At 45.1% G+C, this 26,166-nt stretch overlaps 1 protein-coding gene across 2 annotated transcripts in view; it reads left to right on the plus strand.

The window, feature by feature from the left end:
- Positions 1-248: 248 nt before the first annotated feature.
- PTPN5 (protein tyrosine phosphatase non-receptor type 5) overlaps positions 249-26,166 on the plus strand; it is a 71,839-nt gene continuing 45,921 nt past the window's right edge. Inside the window, exons 1-2 of one of the 2 annotated variants that reach the window (XM_072118953.1) lie at positions 249-267; positions 21,961-22,003. The gene's annotated coding sequence lies outside the window, so the exon portion shown is untranslated. Of the gene's footprint in view, positions 268-312; positions 468-21,960; positions 22,004-26,166 lie in introns of those variants that run through there. The other variant, XM_072118952.1, reaches the window with a different exon arrangement.

Here is a 26,166-nt window from a genome sequence, read left to right on the forward strand (position 1 = left end):
AGAGAGGTGGCACCTACTTACTGCCAGGATATGATAGGGATTAGAGCGGGGAATAGCATGAAGCCCTGTCTGCAGTGCTGGCTACAGTTTTCATTCATGCTTCTCCATCTCTCGCCCCCTCCCATCCGTTCCCTTATGGCTCCTATTCAGTAAAAAAAAAACATGTGTGGGTGGGCTCTGCGAGCCGTTCCTATCAATCAAGTCACTGATCTGAGAAGAAGCAGGGGGAATAGAAGGGAAGAAACGGAGGGGGAAGATAGCAGAGAGGTGGGTGTGTAATGGTGGGGGGGACGATGATGATGATGGTGGTGGTGGTGGGGAGGGCAGGCAGTAGGATCTCGGAGGGTGTAGTATAGGATAGAGCATCCTTTTTTCTAGCAGAGACTGCAGTCCTGATTCCTAAAGGATGAATCCCATTCCTGACATATGAGGATCGCACGGCGGATCCAGCAGAAACTTCCCATAAGGTAACGCTGATTCCTATAGGCTATTATTGTATAGAATGTATAGGAAGGGGGGGGTCGCTGGACTTAATGCATCCACTACAACCGTGTACAGATGACCCTATAATCCTCAGCTTATACCTGTGGCTTGTATCAGGCTATGAGGTTATTGCTTCCCCTATAGCGGAGGGATTATTGATCTATAGGTGACGGTTGTTTATCTCCGCTGTATATATCCACAGGCAGCTCATTGAGTATTCCCTCCACAGAGGCTCCTCCGCAGTCTTGTCTTCTGCTGCTTCATGGCTCTTCTTGCCTTCGTAGAGGTGAGATTGTGCTGCAGTTAATCCTGCGCCGTTATATTTGCTCTATGTCGCTGCCTATGGATGTGACAGCTGTATATATCATATAGGACGTTCCGTATTCTGCTACCCGGCTTTCCACAAACCCTGAAAAACGTACACATCTGCAGTGCAACATAGTTGCATTACAGGATTTACTTGTTACTTCTCTTATACTGTTGCATGTCAGTGTTTACTGTTGTTGTGGCATTTTATTAAGGAACCAGGAAGATCAGGATGGACGGGGTTATTGAAGAGGGATGAAGCGATGGAATAGACGGAGGATGCATATACACGGGGATCTATAGGTTGTGTTGACTGCTGTGACTGATTTAGGGCCTCTTGGAATATATATGCTTTGTATTCTGCATATGATGTCAGGTTAGGGTTAGTTACTTATGAAATAATGTGTCAGTGCTGCAGTATATGTGACGGGGGGATCCTAATACACAGGCAATAGCAGCGTTACTGATCCCCATATTATAATCACACATTGCTGATTCCCTCCGGGGGAAACTTTCTCCTCCATCCTCCAGATGTGCAGCTCACAAGTGCTCACTACAACCACCATCCTCCACATGTGCAGCTCACAAGTGCTCAGTATAACCTCCATCCTCCACATGTTCAGCTCACAAGTGCTCACTACAACCACCATCCTCCACATGTGCAGCTCACAAGTGCTCACTACAACCACCATCCTCCACATGTGCAGCTCACAAGTGCTCACTACAACCACCATCCTCCACATGTGCAGCTCACAAGTGCTCACTACAACCACCATCCTCCACATGTGCAGCTCACAAGTGCTCACTACAACCTCCATCCTCCACATGTGCAGCTCACAAGTGCTCACTACAACCACCATCCTCCACATGTGCAGCTCACAAGTGCTCACTACAACCACCATCCTCCACATGTGCAGCTCACAAGTGCTCACTACAACCACCATCCTCCACAGGTGCAGCTCACAAGTGCTCACTACAACCACCATCCTCCACATGTGCAGCTCGCAAGTGCTCACTACAACCACCATCCTCCACATGTGCAGCTCACAAGTGCTTACTACAACCACCATCCTCCACATGTGTAGCTTACAAGTGCTCACTACAACCTCCATCCTCCACATGTGCAGCTCACAAGTGCTCACTACAACCTCCATCCTCCACATGTGCAGCTCACAAGTGCTCAGTACAACCTCCATCATCCACATGTGCAGCTCACAAGTGCTCACTACAACCACCATCCTCCACATGTGTAGCTTACAAGTGCTCACTACAACCTCCATCCTCCACATGTGCAGCTCACAAGTGCTCACTACAACCTCCATCCTCCACATGTTCAGCTCACAAGTGTTCAGTGCAACCTCCATCCTCCACATGTGCAGCTCACAAGTGCTCAGTACAACCTCCATCCTCCACATGTTCAGCTCGCAAGTGCTCAGTACAACCTCCATCCTCCACATGTGCAGCTCACAAGTGCTCAGTACAACCTCCATCCTCCACATGTTCAGCTCTCAAGTGCTCAGTACAACCTCCATCCTCCACATGTGCAGCTCGCAAGTGCTCACTACAACCTCCATCCTCCATATGTGCAGCTCACAAGTGCTCAGTACAACCTCCATCATCCACATGTGCAGCTCACAAGTGCTCACTACAACCACCATCCTCCACATGTGTAGCTTACAAGTGCTCACTACAACCTCCATCCTCCACATGTGCAGCTCACAAGTGCTCACTACAACCTCCATCCTCCACATGTTCAGCTCACAAGTGCTCAGTACAACCTCCATCCTCCACATGTGCAGCTCACAAGTGCTCAGTACAACCTCCATCATCCTCATGTTCAGCTCACAAGTGTTCAGTACAACCTCCATCCTCCACATGTGCAGCTCACAAGTGTTCAGTACAACCTCCATCCTCCACATGTGCAGCTCACAAGTGTTCACTACAACCACCATCCTCCACATGTGCAGCTCACAAGTGCTCAGTACAACCTCCATCCTCCACATGTGCAGCTCACAAGTGTTCAGTACAACCTCCATCCTCCACATGTGCAGCTCACAAGTGTTCAGTACAACCTCCATCATCCTCATGTGCAGCTCACAAGTGCTCACTACAACCTCCATCCTCCACATGTTCAGCTCACAAGTACTCAGTACAACCTCCATCATCCTCATGTGCAGCTCACAAGTGCTCACTATAACCTCCATCCTCCACATATGCAGCTCACAAGTGCTCACTACAACCTCCATCCTCCACATGTTCAGCTCACAAGTGTTCAGTACAACCTCCATCCTCCACATGTTCAGCTCACAAGTGCTCAGTACAACCTCCATCCTCCACATGTTCAGCTCACAAGTGTTCAGTACAACCTCCATCCTCCACATGTTCAGCTCACAAGTGCTCAGTACAACCTCCATCCTCCACATGTTCAGCTCACAAGTGTTCAGTACAACCTCCATCCTCCACATGTTCAGCTCACAAGTGCTCACTATAACCTCCATCCTCCACATATGCAGCTCACAAGTGCTCACTACAACCTCCATCCTCCACATGTTCAGCTCACAAGTGTTCAGTACAACCTCCATCCTCCACATGTTCAGCTCACAAGTGCTCAGTACAACCTCCATCCTCCACATGTTCAGCTCACAAGTGCTCACTACAACCTCCATCCTCCACATGTTCAGCTCACAAGTGCTCAGTACAACCTCCATCCTCCACATGTTCAGCTCACAAGTGCTCACTACAACCACCATCATCCACATGTGCAGCTCACAAGTGCTCAGTACAACCTCCATCCTCCACATGTTCAGCTCACAAGTGCTCAGTACAACCTCCATCATCCACATGTGCAGCTCACAAGTGCTCAGTACAACCTCCATCCTCCACATGTTCAGCTCACAAGTGCTCAGTACAACCTCTATCCTCCACATGTGCAGCTCACAAGTGCTCAGTACAACCTCCATCCTCCACATGTGCAGCTCACAAGTGCTCAGTACAACCTCCATCCTCCACATGTTCAGCTCACAAGTGCTCAGTACAACCTCCATCCTCCACATGTTCAGCTCACAAGTACTCAGCACAACCACCATCCTCCACATGTGCAGCTCACAAGTGCTCAGTACAACCACCATCCTCCACATGTGCAGCTCACAAGTGCTCACTACAACCACCATCCTCCACATGTGCAGCTCACAAGTGCTCACTACAACCTCCATCCTCCACATGTGCAGCTCACAAGTGCTCAGCACATCATGCACATGTGAATACATTGGACAGCTCCTCACTCCCGCAGTCTCTACAATCCATTGTATATGTATATAGTATCAGTATCACTTCCACAGTCTCTTTGTGTAGATGGAACGGCTCAATATCAATTCAAAAGTCTCTGTACACTATCATAGTTTGGTAATTGTTCAGTATAACCTCTACAGTCTCTATACCGAATTTTACACAGGAAACTGCTGAATATCACATCTGTATTCTATTGCATTATTGTTTAAAGGAAACCTCCCAGCATCATAAACCGGGGACCCTTACTCATAGATCCAGGCACCGGGACTGTTGTATTCTACTTATATTTGTTATCCTCCTTCGTTCTAAAATCAACTTTTAAAATTACGCTAATGAGCCTGAAAGGCTCTGTGGGCATAACCTGAGCCCCTCCCTGCTGTAGCTTCACAGTCTGTTACACTGTCTCACCTATGCCCTCTGCACGTCCCCCACTGTCTACCTTATGTAATCTCCCTGCAGCAGAGGAAGTTTCAGCACACGGTAGGAGGCAGAAGTGCTCCTTGCACACAGTCACACCTGTGAGAACAACCCCAGGCTCATTAACATAAATATAAAAGTTGATTTTAGAAGGAAGGAGGCCATGGATAACAAATATAAGAAGATACCACAGTCCCGGTGCCTGGATCTATGAGTAATGTCCCTGGTTTATCAGGCTGGATTTTGATGGTAGATTTACAGATTTACTGATCACTTCCAGTCTCTATCATTCAGTGAATCCAAGTAACTGATCAGTTGTGATTGATCAAAACCTCATCCCCCTCATCTCATGTAGTGTGAATAGGTGACTGCTGAGTATCACTTCCATGACAGTGACACTTACCTGCTGTTATATCTTACTGTAAGTACGGTCCATTGTACTCTACCATTTCCTTGGTTCTATGAGAAATGAATAAGTAGAGATTTAGATACAGATTTTACTTCCAATGTTCTATATCACTAAGTAACTGACCATTGTACAGTACAACTTCCCTATGTACAACAGTAAGTATAAAGGACCACACAGAACTTCTTCCCTAAAACTATATTCTGGACAGTATCTCTAGGGTCGGATTTAGACAAAGTGGGGCCCCGGGCAAAACTAAAAGTGGGGTCACAGCCAGTAAGAGGCTCCCTTTATCCCTGCACCATATAATAACACTTTGTAGTCAGGGGCGTAACATGAGGGGGTGCAGAGGGTGCGGTTGCAACCGGGCCCAAGAGGCTTAGGGGGCCCATAAGGTCTCCCTTTCCCATATGAGAAGACAAGTACTATAAAACATGCATTATAATCAGGGACCTGGTTCAGACTTTGCATTGGGGCCCATCAGCTTCAAGTTACCCCACTGTTTGTAGTTATATACATTACTAGGTAAGTATCTGTAATATGGGAGTGTAGGAGAATCTTATAGGAGACAGATGATAGAAGATAAATATGAAAGATGATAAAGATTTATATGTAGATGATTTATAGATGCAGAAATATAAAGTTGCCAGTTTACCGCAGAGAACTGAATAATCACAAGTTTGATAAGTTGGTCCTTGTACTCTAATCCTCCCATAACGCTAAATATGTTGGTCGCCCTCTTCTGTCCTTTCTCCGTTGGTTTTTGCCTCCGGGATTATGTTTTGTGGCTTTGGGGCAGATTTACTTACCCGGTCCATTCGCGATCCAGCGGCGCGTTCTCTGCGGTGGATTCGGCTCCGGCCGGGATTCACTAAGGTAGTTCCTCCAACGTCCACCAGGTGGCGCTGCTGCGCTGAAGTCCGCTGAAATGCACTCAAGTACACCGGCCTATTCCTAGTGAAGGTAAGTGCAAGCTCTGCGACACTTTTTGTTTTTTAAATGCGGCGGTTTTTCCAAATCCGTCGGGTTTTCGTTCGGCCACACCCCCAGATTTCCGTCGCGTGCATGCCAGCGCTGATGCGCCAAAATCCGATCGCGTGCGCCAAAATCCCGGGGCAATTCAGGGGAAATTGGCGCAAATCGGAAATATTCGGGTAACACGTCGGGAAAACGCGAATCGGGCCCTGAGTAAATGACCCCCTTTGTGTCTAGTCCGGACCATAGAACTGGTTGTATGTTACAATGTATCAGTTCAAAGTATCCTGAGCCTTAAGGTTTTGTTGCAATAATAATCTAACAGGGGGAATGTCTCTCTGTATAGTGAATGATGTCATGTGACATGATAAAGACCCCTGTATTAGGTGATGGTTGGGGTCTCCTGGTCTTCTATACTGTGGCCACAGTTTCCCTTCTACGTGTCTCTGGTTCTGACCTGCTGCTTGTTGTTCCCTTCATGTTGTCACATCGGGGTCCGGGATAGCCGCTCTCCCTGTGGGGGGCAGCTCTGCGCCCGTCTAAACCGTTCTGTTTATCTCCTGTCTCAAGCAGTTTGGTTTCTTTCATGATAAACCAATCTCCAGACGTCCCAAGGGCCGAGCTCCGGGAGACGTCTCACAAACTGTGACATTTCATCCCTGATGAGGACACAAACAATTTTCGACGTGTTCATCCCGACGGCGCTGAGAGGGAGACAATTTTTTTTTTTTTAAGTATTTTATAAAGGGCCCCAATTATTGTCCCTCCAATCCCTCCAGGAAAACATCCGCAGCTTCATATGTGGAAGATTATCACAAATAATGGGAAATGTGAGGCATTGTTATGTCCAGGTCATTGCTCTTTTCACATGGGAATAATATATTTATAATCGTCACATTCTTATATCTCCTGGAATTTATTATCTGGAGTTTGCCGATGTTTCTGGGTGGATTTTAGTTGTAGGTCAACCAGGCCCCCTTTGAATGTAGTCCAGACAGGGAACAGCAATAGCTATATACTGCTCTCCAGCAATAACTATATACAGCCTCCCCAGTAATCACTGTGTACAGCGCCCAGTATTCACTATAAAGAGCCCCCCAGCAATAACTATATACAGCTCCCAGTAATCACTATATACAGCCCCCCAGCAATCACTGTATACAGCTCCCCCAGTAATCACTATATACAGTTCTCCCAGCCATCACTATATACAGCCCCCCAGTAATCACTGTGTACAGCGCCCAGTATTCACTATAAAGAGCCCCCCAGCAATAACTATATACAGCTCCCAGTAATCACTATATACAGCCCCCCAGCAATCACTATATACAGCTCCCAGTAATCACTATATACAGCCCCCCAGCAATCACTATATACAGCCCCCAGTAATCACTATATACAGTTCTCCCAGCCATCACTATATACAGCTCCCCCAGCAATCACTATATACAGCTCCCCCAACAACCACTGTATACAGCTCCTCCAGCAATCACTATATACAGCTCCCCCAGCAACCACTGTATACAGCTCCCCCAGCAATCACTATATACAGCCCCCAGTAATCACTATATACAGTTCCCCCAGCCATCACTATATACAGCTCCCCCAACAATCACTATATACAGACCCCCAGCAATCACTATATACAGCCCCCAGTAATCACTATATACAGCTCCCCCATCAATCACTATATACAGCTCCCAGCAATCACCGTATACAGCCCCCCAGCAATCACCGTACACAGCTTCCCCAGCAATCACTATATACAGCCCCCCAGTAATCACTATATACAGCTCCCCCAGCCATCACTATATACAGCTCCCCCAGCAATCACTATATACAGCCCCCCAGTAATCACTATATACAGCTCCCCCAACAACCACTGTATACAGCTCCTCCAGCAATCACTATATACAGCTCCCCCAGCAACCACTGTATACAGCTCCCCCAGCAATCACTATATACAGCCCCCAGTAATCACTATATACAGTTCCCCCAGCCATCACTATATACAGCTCCCCCAACAATCACTATATACAGCCCCCCAGCAATCACTATATACAGCCCCCAGTAATCACTATATACAGCTCCCCCATCAATCACTATATACAGCTCCCAGCAATCACCGTATACAGCCCCCCAGCAATCACCGTACACAGCTTCCCCAGCAATCACTATATACAGCCCCCCAGTAATCACTATATACAGCTCCCCCAGCCATCACTATATACAGCTCCCCCAGCAATCACTATATACAGCCCCCCAGTAATCACTATATACAGCTCCATGTGACCGCCCAAATCGCCCACATTTGGTGGGGGCCCCCTTTAATGGAAAAGTGGTGGGGGCCCCACGCGCCCCAGGTGGCCCCCCTATGATCTAGCCCTGGGGTCATCATAGTCCTGGGAATGAGGTAACTTTCATATCTATCTATTTCATATCTATCTACCAAAAAAATTAGGCAGCACTCCAGTTTCAAAAGTGAAGTCAGGAAGGGTTTAATCCAAAACCAGCGACGTATCGATTTACTCACTCGCATAGCTCTTATACATGTCTAGCCTTGGGGCAGAATAAAGTAAATTTTATTTATTAAGTAAATAAAATCAATTTCCTCAAATCCGCTGGCTCTGTCCCGACCATCAGGATGAAAAGGTTTAAGAACCTTTACGATGTTGAAACGTGATCAGTCATGGAAGTCAGTCAGGAGGTCCTAAAGCTTCTTCATGTTGCTGGTATTAGGAAGGAACAGCAGGGTGAGAGAGAGCAGTGCAGAGGCTTTTCTCTTGCAGAGATCGGGTGAAGGACTCTGTCAGCACTTCACCCAGAGTAGAGTCAAAGATCCAGCTGCACATTTTAACAATTCAGGTCTCTGGAAAGGGGAAAGTCCAGTCCCACTATAAACTGATGTTTCTTTTTTTACTTTTCATTCTTTTCACAGCAAATGACACCTGAGGTTTCGGTCCTCACATATGGACCTTCTTCAGGCACAGTTTGCAGTATATACATAGGTGGCCGCATATAGCCTTGTGCAAGAGCTTACATGATGAATCACTGCCCTAGTCGCTGCAGGAGATTCTTCATGTAAGCACCTGCACACCCCTATATGCCGCCACCTATGTATATACTGCAAACTGTGCCTGAAGAAGGTCCTTATGTGAGGGTCGAAACATCATGTGTTGTTTGCTGTGGAAACAATGAAAGGTTTTAAAAAAGTAAAATCAGTTTATAGCGTGACTGGAATCTCTAGCACTTCACTCAATCTTCCTTCCTTAAAACGAATCACGTTTTTAAAAAAAAAATTTCTTGTCCACAAAATAGGGTATCTCATAACTATCTACCTCACATTCATCTATCCATCTGAAATGTATCTATCTAACTCATTAATGTATTTATCAGTTGATCAATTTTTATTTCGTATTTCACCTATTTATCTACACTTCTTTTATATCTACCTTCAAACGTCTTCTGGCCCCTCCCATCTGCTTTAATATCCAACCAGAAGCCAGTTACTGCTCTAAGGGGAGGGGCTGTGCAGCCATTTAGTGAAGAGATCTCACACACCAGCGCAACAAGTCCAGCTACATTTCCAGAATACAAAAGCAAATATTACAATCCTGCTGGTACTAACAACATACACTAAGGTATGATTACACATCTCTCCAGGGACCATACACTGGGTGCAGTATGGTCAAAACTGCTGGTAGATTTCCTTTTCTATTATGTATCAATCTATCTGTCTATCCATCTATAGAGAGATTTTTCTTATCATATACTATAAATCCCATGATCTCTCAGCACAGCAATGCAAGACGATTCAGAGATAACCATTAAGTAAGTGGTGCAGTCTGTTTAATTACCCCTCCATACCATAATTATACAGTCAGCGGGCTGATCTACCTTTCTTATTATTATTAGTAACCGTGTAAGGATGTCCCCCCTCCCTACTTTGACCATCATACAGGAAGATCTGAAGCCTGTGATGGGTGACACATAGATCTCCATAGACTCCAGTATAGGAAGCGTGTCAGCAGAGACAGATTCACACTGCTGCTAAGCAACCGCCGCAATGTGATGTACAGAGATAGAAACAGCACGAAAAAGAATAAGCGAGGTCTGTCACATGGAAAGCCATGATGGGAAACTTTACATTTGGGTGGGGTGTCCTTTTTTAAGAGGAAAAGTAATGATATATCTATAAGTCCTGAAGCCTGAGGCTCCTGCTCCTTTTTCTGGTAATTATTAGGTTCATTGTTGTCATAGAGACTTGTGTTCATGAAGTTGATGTGTAAAAAATGGGAAAATGGTCAAGAGTAAGGATCTAAAAGGGACTGTGACATAGGGTAACTGAGGATATCCCAAAAAGTGAAGTTGATGTCGGGTGACTGTGGCCTACAGTGACTGTTTTTCACAATGTCACATTAGCAGAACTGACTGTGTGTACGTATATTTTGGGGACACTGACTGTATATACATATATTATGGGGACACTGACTGTGTGTATGTATATTATGGGGGCACAGACTGCGTGTAGGTATATTATGGGGACACTCACTGCGTGTAAGTATATTATGTGGACACTGACTGTGTGTACATATATTATGGGGACACTGACTGTGTGTACCTATATTATGGGGACACTGACTGTGTGTAGGTATATTATGGGGACAAAGATTGTGTATAAGTATATTATAGGGGCACTGACTGTGTGTATGTATATTATGGGGACACTCACTGCGTGTAGGTATATTATGTGGACACTGACTGTGTGTACATATATTATGGGGACACTGAGTGTGTGTACCTATATTATGTGGACACTGACTGTGTGTAGGTATATTATGGGGACACTTACTGCGCATGCATATATAATGGAGACACAGACTGTGTGTATGTATATTATGGGGCCACTGACTGTGTGTACATATATTATGGGGACACTAACTGTGTGTGGGTATATTATGGGGACAAAGATTGTGTATATGTATATTATAGGGGCACTGACTGTGTGTATGTATATTATGGGGACACTCACTGCGTGTAGGTATATTATGAGTACACTGACTGTGTGTACATATATTATGGGGACACTGACTGTGTGTACCTATATTATGGGGACACTGACTGTGTGTAGGTATATTATGGGGACACTTACTGCGCATGCATATATAATGGAGGCACAGACTGTGTGTATGTATATTATGGGGCCACTGACTGTGTGTACATATATTATGGGGACACTAACTGTGTGTAGGTATATTATGGGGACAAGGATTGTGTATATGTATATTATAGGGGCACTGACTGTGTGTACATATATTACAGAGAAACTGACTGTGTGTGTGTTTATTATGGGGATACTGACTGTGTGTAGGTATATTATGGGGACACTGACTGTGCATGCATATATAATTGGGGCACAGACTGTGCGTACGTATATTATGGGCCTGGAGTGTTAGAGCCTGGGCCAACCTGAGAATACTTTGGTTCTCTGGTGGTCCAGTATGATTATGGAATTATTGATTGTTCCTGAAAAGAATCTGAGAATTGACTAAGATTATATATACATATATGTGTGTGTGTTTGTGTGTGTATGTATATATATATATATACACACAAACTAAAATATGCTGGTGCCACTGACTGTAGCTTAAAGAGAACCTGTCACCAGGAATGTCAATTTTAGCAGGTGACAGGTTCCAATACCCTATGCTATGGTGATCTTAAAAATGCCTTTGTCAGCATTCTGAATCTTTTCAGTACTTTATAAAAGATTGTTTCACATTATCTGGCTCCTTGTCAGCAGGATGTGATGAGGTCCGGGGAGGGCCAGCTGCAGCCTCTTTTTGCATTCTTTCTTTACTCCCCACCCCCTCTTCCTCCCCTGTCTGTTCAATGCACATGGCAGGAAGTGGGAAGAAGGGAGCTGGATGAGTGTAGAGGAAAGGAGACTGACACATACAGGCTGCAGCTGCCTTTCCCGAGGGACTCACCACAGGCTGCTGGCAGGGAGCCAGGTAATGTGAAATAAACTTCTATAAAGTACTGAAATGATTCAAAATGTTGACAAAGGCATTTTTAAATCACCATAGCATAGGCTATTGGAACCTGTCACCAGCTGACAATGACATTCCTGGTAACACGTTTTCTTTAAGGGGATGCTTCCAATCTCAGCTATAGCGCCACCGGTTTTTCTGAGCATTACTGTAGAAACAAGGATTTCAAATAATGAAAATGACTATAGGACCAGGTGAACTTCCCCTTTAAATGTGTCTCTCTCCCTTAAATTACCATGAAATTTGAAATAAATAGTCATGTATGAATGACGCAGGGGCCTAATATATCCAGTGTTGATTTTCTTCTCCGCGGGGTCACTTTAAATTTACACTGTTGACTCATGACTTTAATGGGACCCTGCTCTAGGGCTGAGTCAGTCTCCTGTCTGTATCACAAACACTACACATGCATCGACATAAATAGACCTCCAACTCCTGTGCCAGATCCGCAGCGCGGCATCATGGGAAAATCAGGAAAAATAAGCAAATTAATATTTTTTTTTTGCCGTTTTCACAGATACAGACCTGGAAAATTCAACAGATGAATGTTCTTTGCATCCCCCTGTCCTCCTGATCTTACTCAAATATGTTTTTAAGTACAGATTTTCATCGATTTTAAGATCTCTGCTTGCTGTCAAAATCTCTGATAGCTGCACAGTAGCAAAACTGTGCTGTTGTATGTCCATCATATGATCAGGACCGTTGTGTCTTCTATCAGGGATGGACAAAGTAGAACTAGCACATAAATCCCACCAACTCTAACAATATAACACCCCCACCCCCAAATCTATCACATATTGCTGAGATAGTAACAGACAGTTCACACTGCTACAAATATTACTACAGAAGTGCCAAAAGCCACAGTGCAGCACACAATATCCCCTCAAATACCAAGCTAGAAACAGCAAATACATTGCAAAGTAGGAGAAACATCCAATGCACCACGGTGGAGCACACAACACCACCCCCAGAGAAACTCAACAACCTAGAGTAGCACAAAATACCACCCTAGAAACATCAAACACAACCATCAACCACCAAATACCAACAAAATGTCAAATAAAACAAAATAGCAGAAAATACTGTCATGGAAGCACCACATACTGCAATGAAACACAAAATACCTCTCCAGCAGCACCAGATTCTGCAGTGCAGCACAAAAAAACCACCCCAGAAGCACCAAACAACCTAGAGGGACACACAATACCACCCAAAAAAAAAAACATAAAGCAAAAGCATAAACAACATAGGATAGGACAAAATACAACCTCAAAAGGAATAGTGCAACACAAAATGCCACCCCAGAAGCACTCAACAACCTAGAGTGACATAAAATAAGATCCTAGAGACATCAAGTTCAACAGTGAAGCACCAATACCATTTCAGAAATGATCAAATAACATAGTACAGCAAAAAATACCAGTGCGAAATAACCATTCCTTTATCAGCATCTGAATATTTTAAGTACTTTATATAAGTTTATTTCACATTACCTGGCTCCCTGCCAGCAGAGTGTGATGAGTTCCGGGGAGAGGCAGCACAATACCACCCAAAAAACATAAAGTACATAAAGTACCAAACAAACACAGGACAGGACAAAAATACAACTTCAGAAGCCACAAACGTGCAGTGAATCATAGTGCAGCACAAAATGCCACCCCAGAAGCACTCAACAGCCTAGAGTGACATAAAATACGATCCTAGAAACATCAAATGCGACAGCAAAGCACCAATACCATCCCAGAAATGTCCAAATAACATAGTACAGCAAAAAAATACCATTGCATAAGAACCATTCCTTTATCAGCATCTGAATATTTTAAGTACTTTATATAAGTTTATTTCACATTACCTGGCTTCCTGCCAGCAGATGAGTCCCGGGGAGAGGCAGCACAATACCACTCAAAAAAACATAACGTTTTTTAAGTGTCCAAATAACAAAGTACAGCAAAGCACCATATACTGCAGCACAGAATACCTCTCCAGCAGCACTAAATTCCACTGTGCAGCACAAAATATCAGCCTAAAATCACCAAATACTGCAATGCATAGCACTCTGGGGATTTGTCTCCTTCAGTTACTGACATCATCATGATTCATAGCCCCAATTCCCACCTTCCTGCCACTAACATGCTCCGAAATCTTCAGTTTGTCTCATCAGGATCTTCGGCTACTGCCCTATTGCCCCTTCTTTTCTGTACTTTCCATTACATCTCTATGATCAATTGCTCCAGCTTAGGTGCACGGGCTGATGGAGTGTAAGGTAGAGTAGTCTATTACCAGTGGGATTAAGTCTAGGACTGTGGAATAAGATGCCATCCTCTGGGACTCCCCTGCACCAGTACTGGTACAGGAAGTGCTACTGATAATAACATGGGAATTGCTTTTTATGCAATTGCCTCATGTATTAGTGATATGAACCAAGACTTTTCTCTGAGACCTGTGACGCAGCATTTTCCAGAAATCCAAAACCACAAAGCTTTCTGCGAGTTCTATCAAACTGAAGTTAGAAAGGTTTCGTGGGTTGAGGTCAGAAATCTGTAAGTGCAGTGACTGAATGTAATACCAGTAATGTGTAGTCATACGTAATCCTAGTTGTCTATGCCAGGGCCGGGCTGGGGCATATAATCAGCCTTGGCATAACATACACCCTATGTCTATGCATGTGCTAGGGTACATCAATGGGGTCACATGGCAGTTACCTCTAGAGCCTGGTGGCCATGGGGCACTACAGTGCAGACAAAATACTACAGGGGCTGCCCTAAAATAGTCATGTGGACCTTATATTTCTAAAGTTAGAGTTAGTGGGGGGTCCCAGAAGTCAGACAACCTTAATGCATGTACATCATGTAAGAACTTAGCACAGGTGGTACAATGGCTACATCTCTAGATCTAGTCCTCACGGATTGCCAGGCTGTCACTTTAAAAAAACTGACCCAATGATGCCCCCCCCCTGTCATTGGCCCACTTTTATTCTCCTGTAGCCTTACCTACGGCTGCTGTTGTTCATGCAGTGATGACATATGACATTGCACTTACAACCAATCAATAGCCTCAGAGGTATATAGAGTGTCGGACTGGCCCACCATAGGATCAGAGGATCCTCTGGTGGGCCCACGCTCTAACCTAACACTGGAGCCTATAGATACATACTGTACAACCTAATTTGGAGCTCAGGAGGGTCTATTTCATGTGGGATAATGAAGGGTGGAATAATTTCATCTGGTGGGTACAAGGAACCTCAGTCCGACACTGTATAGATTACATAGAAAAATAGATTTGAGATAGATAGATGAGAGATAGTAGCCAAATACCAGTACCATCAAAATTAAAACAATATCGGCAGTGCCCACATCATACCATCATAGTACCCAAGTGTCAGTCCAGAGGTGTTACAATAGTATCACCATACCATTTCCAAATATCACTACCACTGTGTCATATTACAGTGCCATTGAAAAGTCAAAATTATATCTCCAGCGTCTAAGTAATACACCAAAGCTCCAAAGTAATAGCGCAATACAATGTCTAAAGAATATAAAAAGAACGTGTCCTAATAATACCTTCATAGTGCCCAAGTATCAACAGCAAATAAAGTCATTATCATTTCATGGTGCAAAGTACAGGCGGTCCCCTACTTAAGAACACTTGACTTACATACGACCCCTTGTTACAAACGGACCTCTGGATATTGGTAATTTATTGTACTTTAGTCCTAGGCTACAAGAACCAGCTGTAACAGTTATCACCGGTGTCTGTAATGAAGCTTTATTGTTAATCCTGGTTCTTATGACGACCCAACATTTTTAAAATCCATTTGTCACAGAGACCAAAAAAAGTTCTGGCTGTGATTACAATGATAAAATATACAGTTCCGACTTACATACAAACTCAACTTAAGAACAAACCTACAGACCCTATCTTGTACGTAACCCGGGAACTGCCTGTACTAAGTACCACCATGTTGCAAATGTAGCAGTTCTATATAATATTATCATAATGGGGCAAATTTACTTACCCGGTCATGTTGCGATCCCCGATCCGGACGGTCCAACGATTTGTGTCTCGTGCTAGCCAGCGCCGATGAGCCAAAATCCGATCACGTGCGTCAAAAACCCCTGTTAAATGCGTCGCTACTCGGAAATCGTCGGGAAACTCGACGAAAATGCGGTCCGATGAGCCCCAATGGGGCAGATTTACTTAACCGGTCCATTCGCGATCCAGCGGTGCGTTCTCTGCGGTGGATTCGGGTCTTCCGGCGATTCACTAAGGTAGTTCCTCCGACGTCCACCAGGTGTCGCTGCTGCGCTGAAGTCCGCCGAGGTGCGTCGGAGTTCACAAGCCTATTCCTGGTGAAGGTAAGCGCGTGTCCAGCGACACTTTTTTTTTTTTAAATGCAGCGTTTTTTCCGAATCTGTCAGGTTTTCGTTCGGCTATGCCCCCGATTTCCGTCGCGTGCATGCCGGCGCCGATGCGCTACAATCCGATCGCCTGCGCAAAAAACCCGGGGCAATTCAGGGAAAATAGGCGCAAATCGGAAATATTCGGGTAACAAGTCGGGAAAAACGCGAATCGGGCCCTTAGTAAATGACCCCCAATGTGTCCAAAATAACAACACTACATAATATTAACAATGTCTTAATAACACTGCTATACTGCTCAAGAAATAGCGCCATATAGTGCTCACATTTTACCACTACTTATAGTACTGTAACCTAAAAACAATTCCACATTCCCAAAAAATTGTGTTACCGTATATGGTACTTAAATAATACACCCATAGACATGCCCAGCTATAATCTCCATGTATTGGCCAAATAACACTGCCATACTGCATGGTATTTGTGATTTAGTCCTGATGGGAGTTGTAGTCCTCTAGTAGAAGAAGATAAGGTGACTGGAACGTTCACAACCATCTCAAGCTTTCATGCCGCAACGTCTTGCAGAATGCGGCGCACCCATAGACATGCCCAGCTATAATCTCCATGTATTGGCCAAATAACACTGCCATACTGCATGGTATTTGTGATTTAGTCCTGATGGGAGTTGTAGTCCTCTAGTAGAAGAAGATAAGGTGACTGGAACGTTCACAACCATCTCAAGCTTTCATGCCGCAACGTCTTGCAGAATGCGGCGCACGTGAATGTCCTTGAGGGTCCGGCCGTATTCTTGAATTACGATAATGGTTCCCTCATGTTTAATTCATAACCGTTTGGCTTATTGCTTACTCGTGCGCCGAAACCAATATGGTGACTCCTGTGAGAGGAGGATATCTCCCCCAGGATCGTGGAGGGAATTACTCTTACAGTAAAGCAACAACACTGATCATTAGAGTTAATTACAAAACGCGGTAAGGCGGGCGCGACTATTGCCAAATGACAACAACATGTTCTTAAAGGGGTTGTCAAGGATTACAAAAACATGGCTGCTTTCTACTATAACCAGCAGCACCCCTGTGGATAGGTCGTGTCTGGTATTGCAGTTTTATTGATTCATAATCTATAGTACAACGTGATTCCGATAACAAAAGGCCATGGAGCGAATTTACAAAAGTGAAACAGGCTATGTTTCCCGTAGAAACCAATCACAGCTTTCATTCTACAAGAGCTGATTTGAAATTGAAAGCTGTGCTGTGATTGGTAGCTATGAGAGCAATAAAGATACACTTGTACAAACAAGCTTGGCTGCACTTAGAAACCAATCACAGCTCAGCTTTCATCTCGTACGCTGTTCTTCAAACATGTAAGCTGGACCGTGATTGGTTACTATGGCTATGGGACAAAAAGGATAGCATAACATTAGATGTATACTGTAGACTACGTGATTACAACCATTTAACGTTTTCAGCCCGTTTTAAGATGAACAATAATTACAGCATCTAATGTCAATGTGTGAACAGATATGGAGATTTTCCCTGCTGTTAATTACTTGGTGATAAAAGTAATTTTATAGGGTGAAAACTTTATACAAGTCGCACAGTCTTCTAATGTATGCACAGAATATATCATATACTCATTATGGATGTGCAACATCCCCCCGAGGGTTTGACTTTTTGGCTTGGGGGAGGTCCAGGATTCCCCTGGTACCTGAGTGGCTGCTTGAGCGTGGCCTAGCGCTCGATTGGGTCACAACCGCTTGGTACGGGTAGAACAGGCCTCGTCCACACCGGGGAGGTGTCCGTCAGGTGGACTGCAAGAAGAGGAAGGAGATGCCACGGATGGATGGAAACAGTTCTCCCTGGGGCTCTCCCTAAGTATAGATATGAGGATCCCTGGATAGATAGTAGGGGGGTGGCCCTTGATGTTATGGCGCTTCCAGGGATCACACTGAGACAATGGATGTGAAAAATCAACTCACGGGTCCTTTATTCTCGAACAGCAACATGACAGAGGCACCAGGCAAAAGGTAGCAGGTCCCAGGTCACTGGTTGGATTGTGTTCGGTAAAAGGTGCCCACAGCCTGGTATTTGGGTAGGTTCAAGCTGGAGAGATGAGGAGCTGCTATAGCAGTGCTCCAAGGCAGGCTCTGGTAGGACTCTGGAGGCCACTTGTCTGGGCAGCAGGTTTCAGACACAACTTCTTCTCATTGGATCTAATCTCCAAAGACCAAGAACTTTCCAGCCACAAGGGGTTTAATGAACTTTTCTTGGGAGCTGACAGGTTCCTTATCCAACCTGAAACCTTCTTACAATGTGGAATAAACATGACCTATTGGTCATGAAAGTAAACAATTTCTTCTCAGGCAGAAGTACAGCAGCTGCAATACCAAACATAGACAGTAGATGGCACATACAGGTGATCAGGCTCTATAGGACAATGCAATCTAATAGGAGCAATATTTCGTGATGACATTAGGGACATAACAGATGCTGGTCATCATTGGAGTACTACAGGGGTTGATATTGGAATGGTCATAGTCCACATTTGGCTATTAAGGTTCAGTATTTTAGGGTTTACAGCCATGAGGTAGCATAGGAATAAGCATTGGAGCAGTCTTATCAGGCCCTCATCTTTTTTTTAAATCTTCACAGAATAGGATAAAAATCAAAGATATGAAGTATTTCTCAGATTTGCAAAGTGATCAACACAGATAAAAGGAATATATTATTAGTGCCAATGCCAGGAAGCTGCTGCCAAAGCAAATAAATAGTGGGATGTATCAGGAGAGGCATAGTTGGCCATGATAAGAACAATGGAACAAACTATTAGTCAGACCGTACATGGAATATTGTTTACAATAAGGATATCAAACACGTTGGAAAACAGCACAATTTATCCATGTAACCATAACACGGAGCATCCTCTATTCTTAGAGAGAAGATATTTCACCAGAATCATAGACAAGATTCTTTACTGTAAGAGCAGTGACGCTATAGAACGCTCCGCCACAAGATCTGGTGATGGTTGTAACCTTGTACGAGGGATCTAGAGTCCTAAAAATATAATATTGGAGGTTTCTAGATTTCCAGAGACAATGATACATTGTAATTCAATGTGATTAGGTAATCAATGGCTACAATCAGATCTTTAATATCTACTGTGGGTCAAAAGTTTTCAACAAAAAGTTGACAACAACCGGGAACGTTCCCTGTGATGCACAGCTATGTTATGTGCTGTCCCTGGTGCTGAACAAAAAGACATAGATGGAAATGCAAGCTAGAGGTGAAGATCCAGTTCCCGTCTATTTTTTAACTGCCTCTAGGTCCCATTCTGTAGATGAAAGAACAACAAGCCTGATAGGTTCTGAAAGATAAGATCCCTTTCTTCAATATGACATAAAACCATGTTTCTAGATACTACAGAACCAAAGATAAGGGATTCTGAACTGATCCTCCCACTTCAAGCACTAAACTTGTGAAAGAGAGGTGAGAAGAGTCATATTTGCCAGAATTTGGGGGAGATTTTTTATAGGTAAATGGGGGAGATTTCACATTAAAGAGGCAATTCTAGAAAGGACATTTCACACCCTACATAAGGGGCTGATAGTTCAGTGGGTTAAAACCAGTGACAGTTTCTCTTTAAGGTGTTTTTTTTCTCTAATATGAGAAACTTGGTATCAGTGTCGGACTGGCCCACCAGAGAATCTCGGAATCCTCTGGAGGGCCCAGCCTGTAATCCAATACTAGACCCCAGAGGTCCATCAGAAAACAACCCTGGAGGCTGCTAGGGCCTATTTCATGAGGTTTGATAAAAGGTTGGAGGGCCCCCATGGAACTAATATGCTAATTTCTGGAGAGGCTACTGGGGCGTGGAGTAGCCTCTCCATGGAGCCGAAGCAAAGGCTACTCCCCGCCCCAGTAGCCCCTGCTGTCCCTGCCTACCTGCTTGTCTGCTGCCTCACATGCTATGCGTCTCTACTTTGCATAGACACATATCTATGCAGAGCACATGCGCAGTAGCTCCGGCGTTGGACCCAACGTGGTGCGGCTGTGTGCATGTGCTCTGCGCATTGAAGGAGCTGAGGACACGCAATCAGTGAGGCAGCACACCAAGTGAAGAGCAGGGAGGCAGGGGCGTGGTATAGCTTTTGTTCCCATTCCACGGAGAGGCCACGCCCCCGTAGCCTCTCCAAAAAGGTGGAGGCTGTAGTTCAGCGTAGATAGTAGTTTAGTATTAACTAAAGATAGATTAGGGTTTATAATGTAGGTGGCAACCTACCATAAGACCTACCTTAATATGTAGATATCTGACGGTAGGTTTCCTTTAAGTTACCCCAATACAGTGAGCCAAAACTTATTTGGAGGCAGAGAGGGTCCCCTCTTCTTCCTATAGTGACACACTGTACATAGACCAGGGATACGTTAGGATGTTACCGCTGAGCAGAGGGTATTTTTGGGGCATGGCGGTGAATCATGCCACTATCACGCTGAGGGTCATGCTGTGCGCCAGTTGTGGAGCCATTATCTGTCCTACCGCCAAGAGCCTGCACAGATCTGCCAAGAGAGTCCTAACAGAAGGCTGCAAAAGACAGCTTGATCCGAGGCAGGCAGGCAGCGCCGGCTGCTGATTATACGCTGTGTATGTAAAACACACTAAATTGGGGACTGTCTTCTTTGCTGACATGAAAAACGAAATGCACTCTGTCAATCACACATGCCTATTAGATGACTAACCCGGCTCCCACACATGACGTGTAGGCTGAGAATATGCTGCCATCGCTGCGCGCTGGTTGTGCACTAAACAGATACCATCTTTTATTTACCTCATCGCCGATAAAAATACTCGCTTATGTCATGAACAGCTTTGCGGATGCATCAGAAGCCGGTGAGGAAGGTGTCACCGCGCAGGTGGGCACAGGAAGAGGGAGGTGGACACAGAGGGGCTGTAACTAGAAGTCACGTAACCTAGAGACCACTCTTACCATAATCCATACCATGTAAATTGGTGCCAATGCTGAATTTGTACCAGGTCCTCCGACTATCAAGGCTGTTATGAGATCACCATATTCTGTATCCGGGTGAATCCATTCCATGCATGGAATTGGGAAGGGTTTTTGCATTGTGTAATAGATTCTGCAAACCCAAATTATATGAAGGCTACATGCAGACATGGGTTTGCCTGTAATAGAAACACTTCAGCATTCACCATTATATAGCAATTTAATTTTGGAAGTAAATTTTGGGCTATTACAAAAAAAAAAAAAGTAAATTACCATATCTACTCGAGTATAAGCCTAGTTTTTCAGCACAAAAAAAATGTGCTGAAAACCCAAACTCAGCTTATACTCGAGTAAAAAAATATAGGGTTTTTGTGTTAAAATTAGGGGCCTCGGCTTATACTTGGGTCGGTTTATACTCAAGTATATACAGTATGTAAATGGACCTGAGGGGCTCCAGGCTCCATAGCTGTTAATTGAGCCCAGAGTCCCTCCAGCTCATTTGAATCATTTTCAAATGTGCTTGGTTTACAATCCATGATCCTGGTAGTAGATTTACTTTAAAGTCAGCTAATTACTTTGTAACTTGCTCATCGTTGTACATTGTCCGGATTACCTCATTGCACTAAAAAAAAATAATTTTTTGTTACTTTGCAGAATTCGGATCCGAGAACCTCTTTTGACCTATTTGAAGAGCATGGTGAGTGTGATGCTGATTTGTGACCTGGTATTTGCCATCTAAAAAACATTAATCCAGAAGACATTATTTTATTTAAAAATTATAGAACATATTGCAAAACTTTGGAAAAACCTTAAAAACATACAGGTATTTCTCAATTCACATCCAGAGCTGTATTTAAAATGGGAAATAGACACCATTTAAAGGGGTTGGCCAGTTTTCATTAGACATGTCTCTGCATGTATATGTAGCTGTGTATGTGCCTCCTTTCATAGCTATAACCTTTCTCTGTGCTCACCATACTGCTCTCTGTATATATATATATATATATATATATATATATATATATATATATACAGCTTCCTCTCCTCACTGATCCAGCCCATCCTCATGCGTCTCCCACTGCTCCCTGGGAAAGGGGAGGGAGCAGAATGACTCATAACTCTCCTGCTGCTGCTTCTCCTATTCATCAGGGCTCAGAGATGTAAACAAAGAATCACAGAGAGTCTGCACACAGTACGGAAGTAAGTAGTAGGACTGCTGAATCACATGATGCATATGCAGGGATTATTATAAAGGCAATAAAGGCACATGGGCAACGTATGTGGCCAACCCCTTTAACATTCACGTCATTTAAGATACTCTACATATAGTATCCATATAATATCCCCATATATTTCCTAGTAATATATAGAGAAAAAGGTCTGACCTCACCCTGTGGGGGGGGGGGGGGTCTATATCTGTGGCTCAGGTCTTGGAAGCGCTGAAACATCAGATACAAGGTGACCTTCCCAGCATCTTGGATTTCCATCATTTCATGACTTGGATGAATCGGATGTTTCCCCAGGACAGATATCGCTAGCGCTTCCTTCACAAGTGATCTTTTAGCGAAATTGCAGAGTATGTGATAATGAAGCGCATGTTCCGCAGCCGAGGTGTTACCGTAATTACTCCTTATCTGATACAATTAATGTAATGTCAGGAAATAACACAGTATTTAAGTCGCGGGTGATTCCTGTGTAAGCCTCTTCTAATTCATGATCAAGAAATGAAAGTTAAAAGGGAGCTATTTTACAAAGTAAAATTCTCTAGCATCCCCTACTTGTTCAGTGTCTGTACAGATCTTACTTATTCTGCAGAATCTGGAAAATTCCAATTTATATTAAGGACTCCACCACCAGGATATACAAGCAACAACCATAGAGAAGTTTCCATGGGTCCTATACTGGGACCATGGGCACTCTATTCAAAGGGCTACAAGCAGAATAGTGAGTGCAGCTCTGGAGTATAATACAGGATGTTACACAGGATCAGTACAGAATAAGTAATGTCATGTAAGTACACAGTGACTGCACCAGCAGCAGAATAGTGAGTGCAGCTCTGGGGTATAATACAGGATGTAACTCAGGATCAGTACAGGATAAGTAATGTCATGTATGTACACAGTGACTGCACCAGCAGCAGAATAGTGAGTGCAGCTCTGGAGTATAATACAGGATGTAACTCAGGATCAGTACAGGATAAGTAATGTCATGTATGTACACAGTGACTGCACCAGCAGCAGAATAGTGAGTGCAGCTCTGGAGTATAATACAGGATGTAACTCAGGATCAGTACAGGATAAGTAATGTCATGTATGTACACAGTGACTGCACCAGCAGCAGAATAGTGAGTGCAGCTCTGGGGTATAATACAGGATGTAACTCCGGATCAGTACAGGATAAGTAATGTCATGTATGTACACAGTGACTGCACCAGCAGCAGAATAGTGAGTGCAGCTCTGGGGTATAATACAGGATGTAACTCAGGATCAGTACAGGATAAGTAATGTCATGTATGTACACAGTGACTGCACCAGCAGCAGAATAGTGAGTACAGCTCTGGAGTATAATACAGGATGTAACTCAGGATCAGTACAGGATAAGTAATGTCATGTATGTACACAGTGACTGCACCAGCAGCAGAATAGTGAGTGCTGACCCAAGAAGACCAAGGCGCCTCAGGAGGTAAATCTAGTGTTTGTCCCCCTCCCTGTTTCCCCCGGGCGGGCAGCAGTGCCAGCCTGTCGTGTAGGCCCCGTTGCCCAGCCCAGCACGAATCCTGCAGTGGACTCGGTGCCAGGGTGCAGGGAGATTGCAAAGCCACGTTCCATCATGGCGCAGAGCACCAGCCTTGTTTGTAGTAGCAAGGATGGTGCAGGGAAGTCATCGGCCGAAAGGCCGGACAGTGAGGGCGATCCAGCAGGTCCTGGTACTGTGCGCTGCCCCCCAGTGGGAGGGTGGGTGGCCCGGTGCCAGGGGCGGTGGCTCCTGTGGGGTTAATGCCAGTGAGGCAGAGGGCACAAGTAAGATCGGGGTTGGAGCTGCCTCTTCTCAGGCTGAATCAGCTATGGAGGTGGCTCTACCCCTAGTGTCCAGTGACGCCGAGGCAACCCCAGGTTCTCCTGGCCCAGCTGGTGTGACTGATGCAGGGGTGAGGGGCAGTGTAGGGGTGGTGAATGGTGCTGGGGGGATCCTGGTGTGAGTGCTGGTCCATCTGCACCCCCAGTGGTGGCTGCTCCCATAAGGAGCTATGCGAGTGTCACCGCTGGGGCAAGTGGGGTTAACTCCTTGTCTCCTGGCTCTGGGAATAGCGTTTTGCAAATGCGTCTTCTGGAGGCTCTCAGGAGAGGGGAAAAGTCAATCACTGTAGAGGGGAGAGAGGTTGATCTGTCCTTCTGGACAGACAGGCATGGCCTGTCAGCCTTCCAAGAGCAAAGGGGGGGAGAGATTGTATGGTCTTTACCCACAACCGGGCCCGGAGCTTCCCGTAGGAATGTGATTCGTCTTCGCTGGAGGGGCAGTGACGCATGCCCACCCAGGTCAAGGGTGGTGGAGCTCCTCCTGAAGATGAACTTCAGGGCTAGTGACATCTTTGCCCTGATACATCCTTATGGTACTCCAGAGTTCGATGTCAGCTTTGTTCGGCCGGAGGGCTTAGAGCTCTTCTGGTCAAATTATGAGCTGGCAAAGAACGAGCCCGCATGGCGAGACTTTGCTGTGTAAGCAGTGTCTCGCCAAAACGCAGTCAAGAAGGTGACCGTTTTGACCCGTAACGAGTCACTTTCTTGTATGGACATCATGACTTGGCTCAGTCGTTATGGTGAGGTTGTACAGGTACCGCAGAAAAACCGCAATGAATATGGTATTTGGTCTGGGGCCTGGACCTTCATGATGAAGTTGAAGTGTTCAGGCAGCACAGTCGCCCACATTCCTTCTTCAGCCTTTCTTCGGCGAGACAGAATCCTGATTTTCTACCTGGGGCAGCCTGAGGTCTGTCACAGAGGTGGAGGAGCTGAGGGCCCTCTGAAGAAAAGTAAGAATAAGTCACCTTCTCAGTTGAGGCGGCTTGAAGACAGACAAAAAGGGAGAGAGCTGGGGAAGCCTCAGGTTGCTGGGGTGACCCTTGGTCCTTCCTCAGAGGCTGGTCTTGCTACTGAGGCCCTGAGGGATGAGGAGTTGGATGAGGAGGTCAGGAGGATGGAGCGCGAGAAAGGTGCCATGTCCTCCACGTCCTCCCATTATGAGAGTATGGATGAGGATAACAGGATTTGGCTAGAAAATAAGCGCAAGCAGAAAAAGAAAAACGTGGCCTATCTAACGTACCTAAGGAAGGGAAAACTTCCTCCCCTCTGGTTGAGCTTTCCAACCGTTTCCTCACCCTTGATGAGATCGCCTCCTCGGGCAGAGAGGCTGAGGGTGGGGTTCTGGAGGTGGCGGCGGAGCAGCCTGCAGGGGGCGCCGGGTCTCTATCCTCTGGGGATGCTGGGTCCTCAGAGTGGGAGACTGACTCAGAGTCAGGAGACAAGGACGAAGGAGAGGGTGGTCCGGGTGGGTCCTTGGGGGAAAAGAAGTTGCCCTAACTCTGGAGCAAAAAGAGAAAAGGGATCATCTTCAGAGGAGAGTCGGGGGAAGGGAAATAGTAAGAAAAAAGCCGTCTAACTCAATCACTCATGATGGCAGCACCCACTCCGTTGACACTGGCGTCTATTAATGTCGCCAGCATTAAGTCTGATGCGGCTAGATTTGCGGCCTTTTATTTTCTTGGCCGTGTTGAAGCCGACATTTTATTTTTGCAGGAGACCAGGCTGCCAGATTTGGCAGGCATTTTTAAAGCTAAGAGGGAATGGAGACACGGGCCTTGCT

The sequence above is a fragment of the Engystomops pustulosus genome, chromosome 7, assembly GCF_040894005.1.
Source record: "Engystomops pustulosus chromosome 7, aEngPut4.maternal, whole genome shotgun sequence".
In the NCBI taxonomy this organism is placed as follows: Eukaryota; Metazoa; Chordata; class Amphibia; order Anura; family Leptodactylidae; genus Engystomops; species Engystomops pustulosus.